The sequence below is a fragment of the Ranitomeya variabilis genome, chromosome 1 (genome assembly GCF_051348905.1).
Source record: "Ranitomeya variabilis isolate aRanVar5 chromosome 1, aRanVar5.hap1, whole genome shotgun sequence".
In the NCBI taxonomy this organism is placed as follows: Eukaryota; Metazoa; Chordata; class Amphibia; order Anura; family Dendrobatidae; genus Ranitomeya; species Ranitomeya variabilis.
In genome coordinates, this window is record NC_135232.1 from 143330546 (window position 1) to 143344999 (window position 14454).

Here is a 14454-nt window from a genome sequence, read left to right on the forward strand (position 1 = left end):
CCCTTCCAAAAATATCCACAGCAGATAATACAAAAAATTCCACAATCTAACTAAAGACATGGAATGTATATCTGCCACTCCAGAGAATCCAACAAGACAGAGAAAATACTGACACAATCTAAGCTGGACAAGAAAACACAAAGAATAGCACTGAATTGTGAAGCACATAGCATGTGTGCCACAGGAAAAAAAACCCAGACACTTATCTTTGCTGATTTGGCAGAAAGGCAGGAGGAACCAAGCAGAGGTCCAACACATCCCAACAACAATTGACAACTGGCAAGGACTAATGAAGGACGCCTAAATACCCCAGTCAGAACTGCAATCAGCAGATACACCTGACCAGGACTGCAACTCAGGGGCAACTGCATTACCACCTACAACCACCGGAGGGAGCCCAAAAGCAGAATTCACAACAGTACCCCCCCCTTGAGGAGGGGTCACCAAAGAATTATCCTCCTGGCCATAACCCTTCCATTTGACAAGGTACTGAAGCCTCCGCCTCGAAAAACAAGAATCCAAAATCTTCTCAACCACATACTCCAACTCCCCATCAACCAAAACAGGGGCCAGAGGATCAACAGAGGGAACAACGGGCACCACATATTTCCGCAACAAAGATCTATGGAAGACATTATGGATAGCAAAAGAGGCCGGAAGCGCCAATCGAAAAGACACCGGATTAATAATCTCAGAAATCCTATAAGGACCAATAAACCGAGGCTTAAACTTAGGGGAAGAGACCTTCATAGGAACATGACGGGAAGACAACCAAACCAAATCCCCAACCCGAAGCTGGGAACCAACACACCGACGACGGTTAGCAAAACGTTGAGCCTAGGGTTGAGCGACTTTCATTTTTTTAAGATCGAGTCGGGTTTTGTGAAACCCGACTTTGCCAGAGTCGAGTCGAGTGCAGTCGGCCGATTATCGCTAAAAGTCGGGGATCGACCGAAACACGAAACCCAATGCAAGTCAATGGGGAAGCATAGTCGGCAGTGAGTGGAGGCCAGGAAAACACCTACAGTGCCCATTTTAATGCCAAAAACATCCATTCTTGTTTCTGAAGCTTGTCAATCTTAATTAACTTTATAATAATAGTTGTTCAATGGAACTTGGGGGTCATTTGGCAAATTTGTGGGGGGTAGGGCTGGTTCAAGGTTTTAGTGGGCCCAGGAAACGTGGACTATGTCACGGCGGTGGAGCAGGGAGAGGTAAGTATTTCAACGTTGCAAGTGCTGTGATCCTGAGCAAGCGGGGGGGGCCCACTCGTTCGCATTGGCACTGGCACAGGGCCCCTCAAAGTACAGCGGTGTGTTTGCATGGCGGGGGTGCCTCCCACCAGCAGCGACACTTTTGCGTACTCTGAGGGGCCCTGTGCCAGTGACGTCGCCAACAAGTATGCCCCCCCCACCTGATGAAGGAACCTGCACTTTCATCTGCACCTTCCTCTTTGTCCCTGTGTAAGGTGGTATAACATGCGGGAAGGGGAACCTTACTTTCAGCAGGGTCAGATTCTGGCTGTGTAGAGTGCAAGGGGAATGTAGTGGTCTAGGTCAATGTACCAGCAGACTCATCTAGCAGTGGCTGGGCAATGGGCAGGATGAGGAGGAAACAGATATAGGGCCAAAGAATAAAGTAGGCTAAATGCAGTTCAAAATTGGTAACAGGACAGGACTAAACAGGCGGCATTGCTTTGTTCAGTGGAGTAGCAAACCCAGGAGCAGCAGACACTGTTTTTAGGGCCCAACCACACTAGTAGGCCAAATGCAGTTTAATATCTGATACTATAGGCCCAAAGCCAGAAGGTTGAAGCTCAGCTTTATTCAGTTGAGGGCAAACACCAGGGAGGGGCAGACACCGTTAGTAGGCCCTAACCACCAATTTTTGAAAACACAGCACTTAATGAGAGCCAGAAGGATGAAGCTCAGCTTTATTCAGTTGCGGGCAAACACCAGGAAGGGGCGGACACCGTTAGTAGGCCCTAACCACCAATTTTTGAAAACACAGCACCTAATGAGAGCCAGAAGGATGAAGCTCAGCTTTATTCAGTTGCGGGCAAACACCAGGGAGGGGCAGACACCGTTAGTAGGCCCTAACCACCAATTTTTAAAATAACAGCACTTAATGAGAGCCAGAAGGTTGAAGCTCAGCTTTATTCAGTTGAGGACAAACACCAGGCAGGGGCAGACACCGTTAGTAGGCCGTAACCAAAGTTGAAGGCCAAATGCAGTTTAATTTCTGATACTATAGGCCGAAAGCCAGAAGGTTGAAGCTCAGCTTTATTCAGTTGAGGAAAAACACCAGGGAGGGGCAGACACCGTTAGTAGGCTAACCACCAATTTTTGAAAACACAGCACTTAATGAGAGCCAGAAGGATGATGCTCAGCTTTATTCAGTTGAGGACAAACACCAGGGAGGGGCAGACACCGTTAGTAGGCCCTAACCACCAATTTTTGAAAACACAGCACTTAATGAGAGCCAGAAGGATGAAACTCAGCTTTATTCAGTTGCGGGCAAACACCAGGGAGGGGCAGACACCGTTAGTAGGCCGTAACCAAAGTTGAAGGCCAAATGCAGTTTAATTTCTGATACTATATGCCGAAAGCCAGAAGGTTGAAGCTCAGCTTTATTCAGTTGAGGAAAAACACCAGGGAGGGGCAGACACCGTTAGTAGGCCCTAACCACCAATTTTTGAAAACACAGCACTTAATGAGAGCCAGAAGGATGAAGCTCAGCTTTATTCAGTTGAGGACAAACACCAGGGAGGGGAAGACACCGTTAGTAGGCCCTAACCACCAATTTTTGAAAACACAGCACTTAATGAGAGCCAGAAGGATGAAGCTCAGCTTTATTCAGTTGCGGGCAAACACCAGGGAGGGGCAGACACCGTTAGTAGGCCGTAACCAAAGTTGAAGGCCAAATGCAGTTTAATTTCTGATACTATATGCCGAAAGCCAGAAGGTTGAAGCTCAGCTTTATTCAGTTGAGGAAAAACACCAGGGAGGGGCAGACACCGTTAGTAGGCCCTAACCACCAATTTTTAAAATAACAGCACTTAATGAGAGCCAGAAGGTTGAAGCTCAGCTTTATTCAGTTGAGGACAAACACCAGGCAGGGGCATACACCGTTAGTAGGCCGTAACCAAAGTTGAAGGTCAAATGCAGTTTAATTTCTGATACTATAGGCCGAAAGCCAGAAGGTGGAAGCTCCGATTTAGACAGTGGAGGACAATTTGAATTAGGGACTGCAGACAGACTTAGTAGGCTGTCCCCTGTGGACCATGCATCCAACACATTAACCCATTGTGCCGTAATGGACACGTAATCTTCCGTGGCCATGCCTACAGGTCCATGCGTCTGTTGTCAGGTGCACCTTTGTACTCACAGATTGCCAGAGTGCATGGACAATGCGGTCTTTTACATGCTGGTGGAGGGTTGGGATGGCTTTTCTCGCAAAAGAAGTGTCGACTGGTTAGCTTGTAGCGTGGTACAGCGTAGTCCATCATGGCCTTATTAATAGTAAATAAAATATATAACTAGGCTCTATGAACTTTTAAGTAGATTCCAGGGGTACACGGGCAGCATTGGTGTGGTCAGTGGAGGAGTATTGCAAGTAGGGGCCGCAGACAGGCTCACAAAGGCCTAAAATAACAAACAGTAGGCAGTCATGGCAGTTTTACATCGGTTACATGGATACACAGGCAGGCACTCCAGGCAGCATTGTGGTCAGTGGAGGAGTATTGCAAGTAGGGGCCGCAGACAGGCTCACAAAGGCCTAAAATAACAAACAGTAGGCAGTCATGGCAGTTTTACATCGGTTACATGGATACACAGGCAGGCACTCCAGGCAGCATTGTGGACAGTGGAGGAGTATTGCAAGTAGGGGCCGCAGACAGGCTCACAAAGGCCTAAAATAACAAACAGTAGGCAGTCATGGCAGTTTTACATCGGTTACATGGATACACAGGCAGGCACTCCAGGCAGCATTGTGGTCAGTGGAGGAGTATTGCAAGGAGTGTCTGACACAGTTTGTACTCCAAAAAAATAAATAGATGTTAATGTCTCGCAAAACAACTATAAGTAAAAAAAGGGTGGCATGCTTAGGTACAGGGGTGGGCTCATCTGCAGAGTTTATGACAAAGTAATTTGGCAGTAAATTAGTATTTACTGGTGTCAATATAGGACACTGACCCAGACTACTTTAACTAGCATCATAGATGCAAACAAATTGGTATTGTTTGTCAGTGCCAGGCATTGAATGATGTCAGTGCATAGACTAAACATTGGTAGAGCTGTGCGAGATAATTTTGCACGTGGTAGAGCACAGTTTGAGCTGGGGGGGGGACTCTCTTGTGGCCGGCGGTACCGCCCCAGGGCCCCTCATGTTACAACGGTGTGTCTGACGTTGGGTGCGCACCACCACCGCCAGAGACACTACATTGTACTATGAGGGACCCAGTGGCAATGCCGTCGACCAAAAGCGGGCACACCCGCCTCTTCAGACAATCAGCACTGTAACGGGTGCTTGCGCCAAGTGGCGAGACAACGGCCCCGTGGGGGGATTTTTCCCATTGGGGGAGGTGTAAACATGTCGTATGCTGGACAAACAGCTGCTGCAAATTAACAGATTGGAACACTCAGTAAGACCAGTCCACAAGCAAGACCTTTTTATAGGAAAGCTAGGTGTCAGCCGGGAAAGGTGGGGCAAAATAATTTGAAATCCAGGAGTGGTTCATTTTAATGAAGGTGAGATCATCCACATTTTGGGTAGCCAGACGAGTCCTTTTTTCGGTTAATATTGAACCAGCAGCACTGAATACTCTTTCTGATAGCACACTAGCTGCTGGGCAAGCAAGCTCCTGCAACGCATATTCTGCCAATTCAGGCCAGGTGTCTAATTTTGATGCCCAATAATCAAATGGGAATGACGGTTGAGGGAGAACATCGATAAGGGGAGAAAAATAGTTAGTAACCATACTGGACAAATGCTGTCTCCTGTCACTTTGAATAGATGCTGCAGTACCTGTCCTGTCTGCGGTCATTGCGAAATCACTCCACAACCTGGTCAGAAAACCCCTCTGTCCAACGCCACTTCTGATCTGTGCACCTCTAACACCTCTGCCATGTCGCCCCCTGCAGCTTGTGTGAGAACCATCACCGGCGCTGTGTGCTGGGAATGCCTGAATCAAACGGTCTACAAGAGTAGCTTGTTTGGTTGCTAATATTTGTTCGAGGTTCTCATGTGGCATAATATTTTGCAATTTGCCTTTATAGCGAGGGTCAAGGATGCAGGCCAACCAGTAATCGTCATCGCTCATCATTTTAGTAATGCGTGGGTCCTTTTTGAGGATACGTAAGGCATAATCCGCCATGTGGGCCAAAGTTCCTGTTGGCAAATCTGCGGTTGTGCTGGTTTGAGGGGCAGTTACAGGCAAATCAACGTCACTTGTCTCCCTTAAAAAAACAGAACCCGGCCTTGCAACGCCACTAATTTCTGTTGGCCCAGGAGAAGCTTCCTCAGTAAAAAAGTACTCATCCCCATCATCCTCCTCGTCCTCCTCCTCCTCTTCGCCCGCTACCGCGTCCTCTACACGTCCCTGACCAGACAATGGCTGACTGTCATCAAGGCTTTCCTCTTCCTCGGCTACAGACGCCTGCTCCTTTATGTGCGTCAAACTTTGCATCAGCAGACGCATTAGGGGGATGCTCATGCTTATTATGGCGTTGTCTGCACTAACCAGCCGTGTGCATTCCTCAAAACACTGAAGGACTTGACACAGGTCTTGTAGCTTCGACCACTGCACACCTGACAACTCCATGTCTGCCATCCAACTGCCTGCCCGTGTATGTGTATCCTCCCACAAAAACATAACAGCACGCCTCTGTTCGCACAGTCTCTGAAGCATGTGCAGTCTGGAGTTCCACCTTGTTGAAATGTCGATGATTAGGCGATGCTGGGGAAGGTTCAAAGACCGCTGATTAGGGTTGAGCAAAACGGGTCGGCAATTTTCAGAAGTCGACGACTTTTGGCAAAGTCGGGTTTCATGAAACCCGACCCGACCCCTGTGTGGGGTCGGCCATGAAGTCGGCGATCTTCTGAATCTGGAATCGGAATTCCGATACCGATTCCCGATATGTTTAAGATATCGGGAATTGGTATCGGAATTCAGATTTAAGTGTAAAATAAAGAATTAAAATAAAAAATATCGCTATACTTACCATCTGATGCGCCCTGGTACTAAGCGGGAACCTTCCTTCCTTAGAATCAGCCTTCCAGGACCTTGCGGTGACGTCGCGGTGACGTCGCGGCTTGTGATTGGTCACGCGGCCGCCCATGTGACCGCTCGCGCGACCAATCACAAGCCGCGACGTCACCGTGACGTCACCGAGGGTCCTGGAAGGGCTTATTCTTAGGAAGGAAGGCTGCCGGAAAGAAGCAGGGCATGTCCGAGGGTGAGTATATACCTAATAGGAATATACTCACCCTCGGCTTCTTTCCGGCAGCCTTCCTTCCTAAGAATCAGCCCTTCCAGGACCCTCGGTGACGTCACGGTGACGTCGCGGCTTGTGATTGGTCGCGCGAGCGGTCACATGGGCGGCCGCGTGACCAATCACAAGCCGCAACGTCACCGCAAGGTCCTGGAAGGCTGATTCTAAGGAAGGAAGGTTCCCGCTTAGTACCAGGGCGCATCAGATGGTAAGTATGGCGATATTTTTTATTTTAATTCTTTATTTTACACTTAAATATGGATCCCAGGGCCTGAAGGAGAGTTTCCGCTCCTTCAGACCCTGGGAACCATTGGAAACCCAATGCACTGCATTGGGTTTCGAGTTTCGGCCGACCCCGACCCCGACTTTTTTATAGGATCGGCCGATTTCACTCGACCCGACTTTTGAAAAAGTCGGGTTTCGTGAAACCTGACCCGATCCTATAAATGTAAAGGTCGCTCAACCCTACCGCTGATAGTTCTGCATACGGCTGGAGTGTACGGGCGAACGGCGGATATGGGAGCAAAGTCTGCGCACTTTGAGGAGCAGGTCGGGTAACCCCGGGTAACTTTTCAGGAAGCACTGCACCACCAGGTTTAAGGTGTGAGCCAGGCAAGGAATGTGTTTCAGTTGGGAAAGGGCTATGGCAGCCATGAAATTCCTTCCGTTATCACTCACAACCTTGCCTGCCTCAAGATGTACAGTGCCCAGCCATGACTGAGTTTCATTCTGCAAGAACTCGGACAGAACTTCCGCGGTGTGTCTGTTGTCACCCAAACACTTCATTGCCAATACAGCCTGCTGACGCTTGCCACTAGCTGTCCCATAATGGCACACCTGGTGTGCAACAGTGGCAGCTGCGGATGGAGTGGATGTGCGACTGCGGTGTGTGGACGAGCTCTCGCTTCTGCATGAGGAGGAGGAAGAGGAGGAGGGGGGGCGAACGCCTACAGCCAACTCTTTCCTTGACCGTGGACTAGGCAAAACTGTCCCAATATTGCTGTCCCCTGTGGACCCTGCATCCACCACATTCACCCAGTGTGCCGTGATGGACACGTAACGTCCCTGGCCATGCCTACTGGTCCATGCATCTGTTGTCAGGTGCACCTTTGTAGTCACAGACTGCCTGAGTGCATGGACGATGCGGTCTTTAACATGCTGTTGGAGGGCTGGGATGACTTTTCTAGAAAAGAAGTGCCGACTGGGTAGCTCGTAGCATGGTACAGCGTAGTCCATCAGCGCTTTGAAAGCTTCGCTTTCAACTAACCGGTAGGGCATCATCTCTAATGAGATTAGTCTAGCAATGTGGGCGTTCAAACCCTGTGTACGCGGATGCGAGGATGAGTACTTCCTTTTCCTAACAAGAGTCTCATGTAGGGTGAGCTGGACTGGAGAGCTGGAGATCGTGGAACTAGCGGTGGTGCCGGTGGACATGGGTGAGTGAGAGAGGGTTGGAGATGGTATTCTTGCCGGTGCCCTACATGCAGTGTTTCCTACTACTAACCTGGTGATTCCCTGACTGCTTTGGCCTGGCGACGAAAGCTGCACAGATACTGCAGGTGGTGTGGGAAATGGTCGGCTTACAGGGAGGGAAGGGATGTAGAGTTGCTGACTAGCTTCATTGGCCGAGGGTGCTGCAACCTTTAGGGACGTTTGGTAGTTAGTCCAGGCTTGCAAATGCATGGTGGATAAATGTCTATGCATGCAACTTGTATTTAGACTTTTAAGATTCTGACCTCTGCTTAAGGTTGTTGAACATTTTTGACAGATGACTTTGCGCTGATCATTTGGATGTTGTTTAAAAAAATGCCAGACTGCACTCTTTCTACTATCGGATACCATTTCAGGCATTGCAGACTGAGCTTCTTTAACTGGATGGCCACGCTGTCCTCCAACTGGTTTTGGTTTTGCCACGCGTTTTGGGCCAGATACGGGCCCGGTAGATGGAACCTGTTGTGATGTTGATGCTTGCTGCGGCTCCTCCTCCTCCGCTTCAGAACTACTGCCGCCTGCACCCTGTTCCCCCAATGGCTGCCAATCGGGGTCCACAACTGGGTCATCTATGACCTCCTCTTCTATGTCGTGTGCAATTTTGTCTGTGTCACCGTGTAAGCCGGTGGTATAGCGTCCGTGACGGGGCACCATAGTCTCCGCTGGGTTTGATTCTGCCTCAGTACACTGCGAGGGCAATGTTCTGGTCTGAGTCAAAGGAACAGCATAGTAATCTGGCTGTGGCTGTGCATCTGTGCACTCCATGTCCGATTCAACTTCTAATGGACATGGCCTGTTAACTGTTTCACTGTCTAACCCAGGAACGGTATGTGTAAAGAGCTCCATGGAGTAACCCGTTGTGTCTCCTGACGCATCCTTCTCTCTTGTTCTGGGTGAAGAAGACAAGGAAGCGACTTGTCCCTGACCGGGAGCATCCACTGACGATGCACTGCTCTGACATTTGGCACTTTCCGAGGAGGAGGCGAAAGAGCTAGACGCAGAGTTAGCAATGAAAGCCAATACTTGTTCCTGCTGCTCCGGCTTCAAAAGTGGTTTTCCTACTCCCAGAAAAGAGAGCGTTCGAGGCCTTGTGTAGCCAGACAACGAACCTGGCTCAACAACTCGAGACTTAGGTGCTGTACTGCTTTTACCACGACCACCTGATGCTCCACCACCACTACCATCATTACCAGCTGACAATGACCGCCCACGGCCACGACCTCTTCCACTAGACTTCCTCATTGTTTGCAAAACGTAACCAAAGTAACGCTATTTGTTACTGTAAAACAACTTATCAGGTGAACTCAAACTTCTGTAGGATTTATATATACCTTTATAGGTGCCTGACACTGAAAGGAAAATCAGGCCCAATGTTGCACACTAGGTTTTCTGTGCCCCCAAAATTTGAGACAGATGGCACACACAGGACCAGCACTCAAGCAGAAATGCCAATCTTAATCTCCCACTAATTTTTTTTTTTTTCTGGGAGAATTTACCCTAAAAAAAAAAAAAATGGCCATGTATTACACAGTGTTTTCGGTGGCACACAATGAGAGACAGATACCACACACAGCAATGGCACGGAGGCAGACTTGCCAATATTTATCTCCCACTAATTTTTTTTTTGGAAAAGGGAGAATTTAGAAAAAAAAAAAAAAGGCCAAGTATTACACAGTGTTTTCAGTGCCACACAATGAGAGAGGGATGCCACACACAGCAATGGCACGGAGGCAGACTTGCCAATATTTATCTCCCAATAATTTTTTTTTTTTTGAAAAGGGAGAATGTACCCCCCCCCCAAAAAAAATGGCCAAGTATTACACAGTGTTTTCAGTGCCACACAATGAGAGAGAGATGCCACACACAGCAATGGCACGGAGGCAGACTTGCCAATATTTATCTCCCACTAATTTTTTTTGGGGAAAAGGGAGAATTTAGAAAAAAAAAAAAAAGGCCAAGTATTACACAGTGTTTTCGGTGCCACACAATGAGAGAGAGATGCCACACACAGCAATGGCACGGAGGCAGACTTGCCAATATTTATCTCCCACTAATTTTTTTTTTTTGAAAAGGGAGAATGTACCCCCCCCTGCAAAAAAAAAATGGCCAAGTATTACACAGTGTTTTCAGTGCCACACAATGAGAGAGAGATGCCACACACAGCAATGGCACGGAGGCAGACTTGCCAATATTTATCTCCCACTAATTTTATTTTTGGAAAAGGGAGAATTTAGAAAAAAAAAAAAAAAAGGCCAAGTATTACACAGTGTTTTCGGTGCCACACAATGAGAGAGAGATGCCACACACAGCAATGGCACGGAAGCAGACTTGCCAATATTTATCTCCCACTATTTTTTTTTTTTTTTAAAAAGGAGAATGTACCCCCCCCCAAAAAAAAAATGGCCAAGTATTACACAGTGTTTTCAGTGCCACACAATGAGAGAGAGATGCCACACACAGCAATGGCACGGAGGCAGACTTGCCAATATTTATCTCCCACTAATTTTTTTTTTGGAAAAGGGAGAATTTAGAAAAAAAAAAAAAAGGCCAAGTATTACACAGTGTTTTCGGTGCCACACAATGAGAGAGAGATGCCACACACAGCAATGGCACGGAAGCAGACTTGCCAATATTTATCTCCCACTATTTTTTGGGGGGGAAAAGGGAGAATTTAGAAAAAAAAAAAAAAGGCCAAGTATTACACAGTGTTTTCAGTGCCACACAATGAGAGAGGGATGCCACACACAGCAATGGCACGGAGGCAGACTTGCCAATATTTATCTCCCACTATTTTTTTTTTTTTGAAAAGGGAGAATGTACCCCCCCCAAAAAAAAATGGCCAAGTATTACACAGTGTTTTCAGTGCCACACAATGAGAGAGAGATGCCACACACAGCAATGGCACGGAGGCAGACTAGCCAATATTTATCTCCCACTAATTTTTTTTTTGGAAAAGGGAGAATTTAGAAAGAAAAAAAAAAGGCCAAGTATTACACAGTGTTTTCGGTGCCGCACAATGAGAGAGAGATGCCACACACAGCAATGGCACGGAGGCAGACTTGCCAATATTTATCTCCCAATAATTTTTTTTTTTTTTTAAAGGGAGAATGTACCCCCCCAAAAAAAAAAAATGACCAAGTATTACACAGTGTTTTCAGTGCCACACAATGAGAGAGAGATGCCACACACAGCAATGGCACGGAGGCAGACTTGCCAATATTTATCTCCCACTATTTTTTGGGGGGGAAAAGGGAGAATTTAGAAAAAAAAAAAAAGGCCAAGTATTACACAGTGTTTTCAGTGCCACACAATGAGAGAGGGATGCCACACACAGCAATGGCACGGAGGCAGACTTGCCAATATTTATCTCCCACTAATTTTTTTTTTTTTTAAAAGGGAGAATGTACCCCCCCCAAAAAAAAATGGCCAAGTATTACACAGTGTTTTCAGTGCCACACAATGAGAGAGAGATGCCACACACAGCAATGGCACGGAGGCAGACTTGCCAATATTTATCTCCCACTAATTTTTTTTTTGGAAAAGGGAGACTTTAGAAAAAAAAAAAAAAGGCCAAGTATTACACAGTGTTTTCGGTGCCACACAATGAGAGAGAGATGCCACACACAGCAATGGCACGGAGGCAGACTTGCCAATATTTATCTCCCACTAATTTGTTTTTTGGAAAAGGGAGAATTTAGAAAAAAAAAAAAAAGGCCAAGTATTACACAGTGTTTTCGGTGCCACACAATGAGAGAGAGATGCCACACACAGCAATGGCACGGAGGCAGACTTGCCAATATTTATCTCCCACTATTTTTTTTTTTGGAAAAGGGAGAATTTAGAAAAAAAAAAAAAAAGGCCAAGTATTACACAGTGTTTTCAGTGCCACACAATGAGAGAGGGATGCCACACACAGCAATGGCACGGAGGCAGACTTGCCAATATTTATCTCCCAATAATTTTTTTTTTTTTGAAAAGGGAGAATGTACCCCCCCCCCCAAAAAAAATGGCCAAGTATTACACAGTGTTTTCAGTGCCACACAATGAGAGAGATGCCACACACAGCAATGGCACGGATGCAGACTTGCCTATATTTATCTCCCACTAATTTTTTTTTTGGAAAAGGGAGAATTTAGAAAAAAAAAAAAAAAAAGGCCAAGTATTACACAGTGTTTTCAGTGCCACACAATGAGAGAGGGATGCCACACACAGCAATGGCACGGAGGCAGACTTGCCAATATTTATCTCCCACTAATTTTTATTTTTTTTTGAAAAGGGAGAATGTACCCCCCCCAAAAAAAAATGGCCAAGTATTACACAGTGTTTTCAGTGCCACACAATGAGAGAGATGCCACACACAGCAATGGCACGGAGGCAGACTAGCCAATATATATCTCCCACTAATTTTTTTTTTGGAAAAGGGAGAATTTAGAAAAAAAAAAGGCCAAGTATTACACAGTGTTTTCGGTGCCACACAATGAGAGAGAGATGCCACACACAGCAATGGCACGGAGGCAGACTTGCCAATATTTATCTCCCACTAATTTTTTTTTTTGGAAAAGGGAGAATTTAGAAAAAAAAAAAAAAATGGCCAAGTATTACACAGTGTTTTCGGTGCCACACAATGAGAGAGAGATGCCACACACAGCAATGGCACGGAGGCAAACTTGACAATATTTATCTCCCACTAATTTTTTTTTTGGAAAAGGGAGAATTTAGAAAAAAAAAAAAAAAGGCCAAGTATTACACAGTGTTTTCGGTGCCACACAATGAGAGAGAGATGCCACACACAGCAATGGCACGGAGGCAGACTTGCCAATATTTATCTCCCACTAATTTTTTTTTTGGAAAAGGGAGAATTTAGAAAAAAAAAAAAAAAGGCCAAGTATTACACAGTGTTTTCGGTGCCACACAATGAGAGAGAGATGCCACACACAGCAATGGCACGGAGGCAGACTTGACAATATTTATCTCCCACTAATTTTTTTTTTGGAAAAGGGAGAATTTAGAAAAAAAAAAAAAAAAGGCCAAGTATTACACAGTGTTTTCGGTGCCACACAATGAGAGAGAGATGCCACACACAGCAATGGCACGGAGGCAGACTTGCCAATATTTATCTCCCTGCAGTTATCTCAGAAAAATATGGCAGGCAGCTGTAAAAAGGACTGCTGCACACAAAAGTGTGGACAAACACACAAGATAGCTGTGCAGAAAGGAAGGAAAAACAGGATTTGTGCTTTGAAAAAAGCAGTTGGTTTACACAGAGGCGTACACACAAAGCAACGCAGCTATCAAGGAGCCTTCTAGGGCAGCCCAATGAGCTACAGCGCTGAGGAAAAAAAAATGTAGCTTCCACTGTCCTGCAAACAAAAGGTGGTATTGGACAGTGGAAATCGCTACAGCACAAGCGGTTTGTGGCTTTATGTACCCTGCCTATCACTATCCCTGCTTCCGAAGAAGCTGCAGCAACCTCTCCCTACGCTCAGATCAGCAGCAGTAAGATGGCGGTTGGCGGGAACGCCCCTTTATAGCCCCTGTGACGCCGCAGAAAGCAAGCCAATCACTGCAATGCCCTTCTCTAAGATGGTGGGGACTGAGATCTATGTCATCACGCTGCCCACACTCTGCGTCCACCTTCATTGGCTGAGAAATGGCGCTTTTAGCGTCATTGAAACGCGACTTTGGCGCAAAAGTCGCGTACCGCATGGCCGACCCCACACAGGGATCGGCTCGGTTTCATGAGACGCCGACTTTGCCAAAAGTCGGCGACTTATGAAAATGAACGATCCGTTTCGCTCAACCCTAGTTGAGCCTCCTCCTGAGACAACACCAAATTGTCCACCACATGAGCCCAAATCTGCTGCAACCTGTCAACCACAGAATCCACACCAGGACAGTCAGAAGGCTCAACCTGCCCAGAACAAAAACGAGGATGAAAACCAAAATTACAAAAAAAAGGCGAAACCAAAGTAGCCGAACTAGCCCAATTATTAAGGGCAAACTCGGGCAATGGCAAAAAGGCCACCCAATCATCCTGATCGGCAGACACAAAGCATCTCAAATAAGTCTCCAAAGTCTGATTAGTTCGCTCGGTCTGGCCATTTGTCTGAGGATGAAATGCAGAAGAAAAAGACAAATCAATGCCCAGCTAGCACAAAAGGCCCGCCAAAACCTAGAAACAAACTGGGAACCTCTGTCGGACACAATATTCTCCGGAATACCATGCAAACGAACCACATGCTGAAAAAACAACGGAACCAACTCTGAAGAGGAAGGCAATTTAGGCAAAGGCACCAAATGAACCATCTTAGAAAACCGGTCACAAACAACTCAGATAACCGACATCCTCTGGGAAACCGGAAGGTCAGAAATAAAATCCATAGAAATATGCGTCCAGGGCCTCTCAGGGACCGGCAATGGCAAAAGCAACCCACTAGCAAGGGAACGACAAGGCTTGGCCCGCGCACAAGTC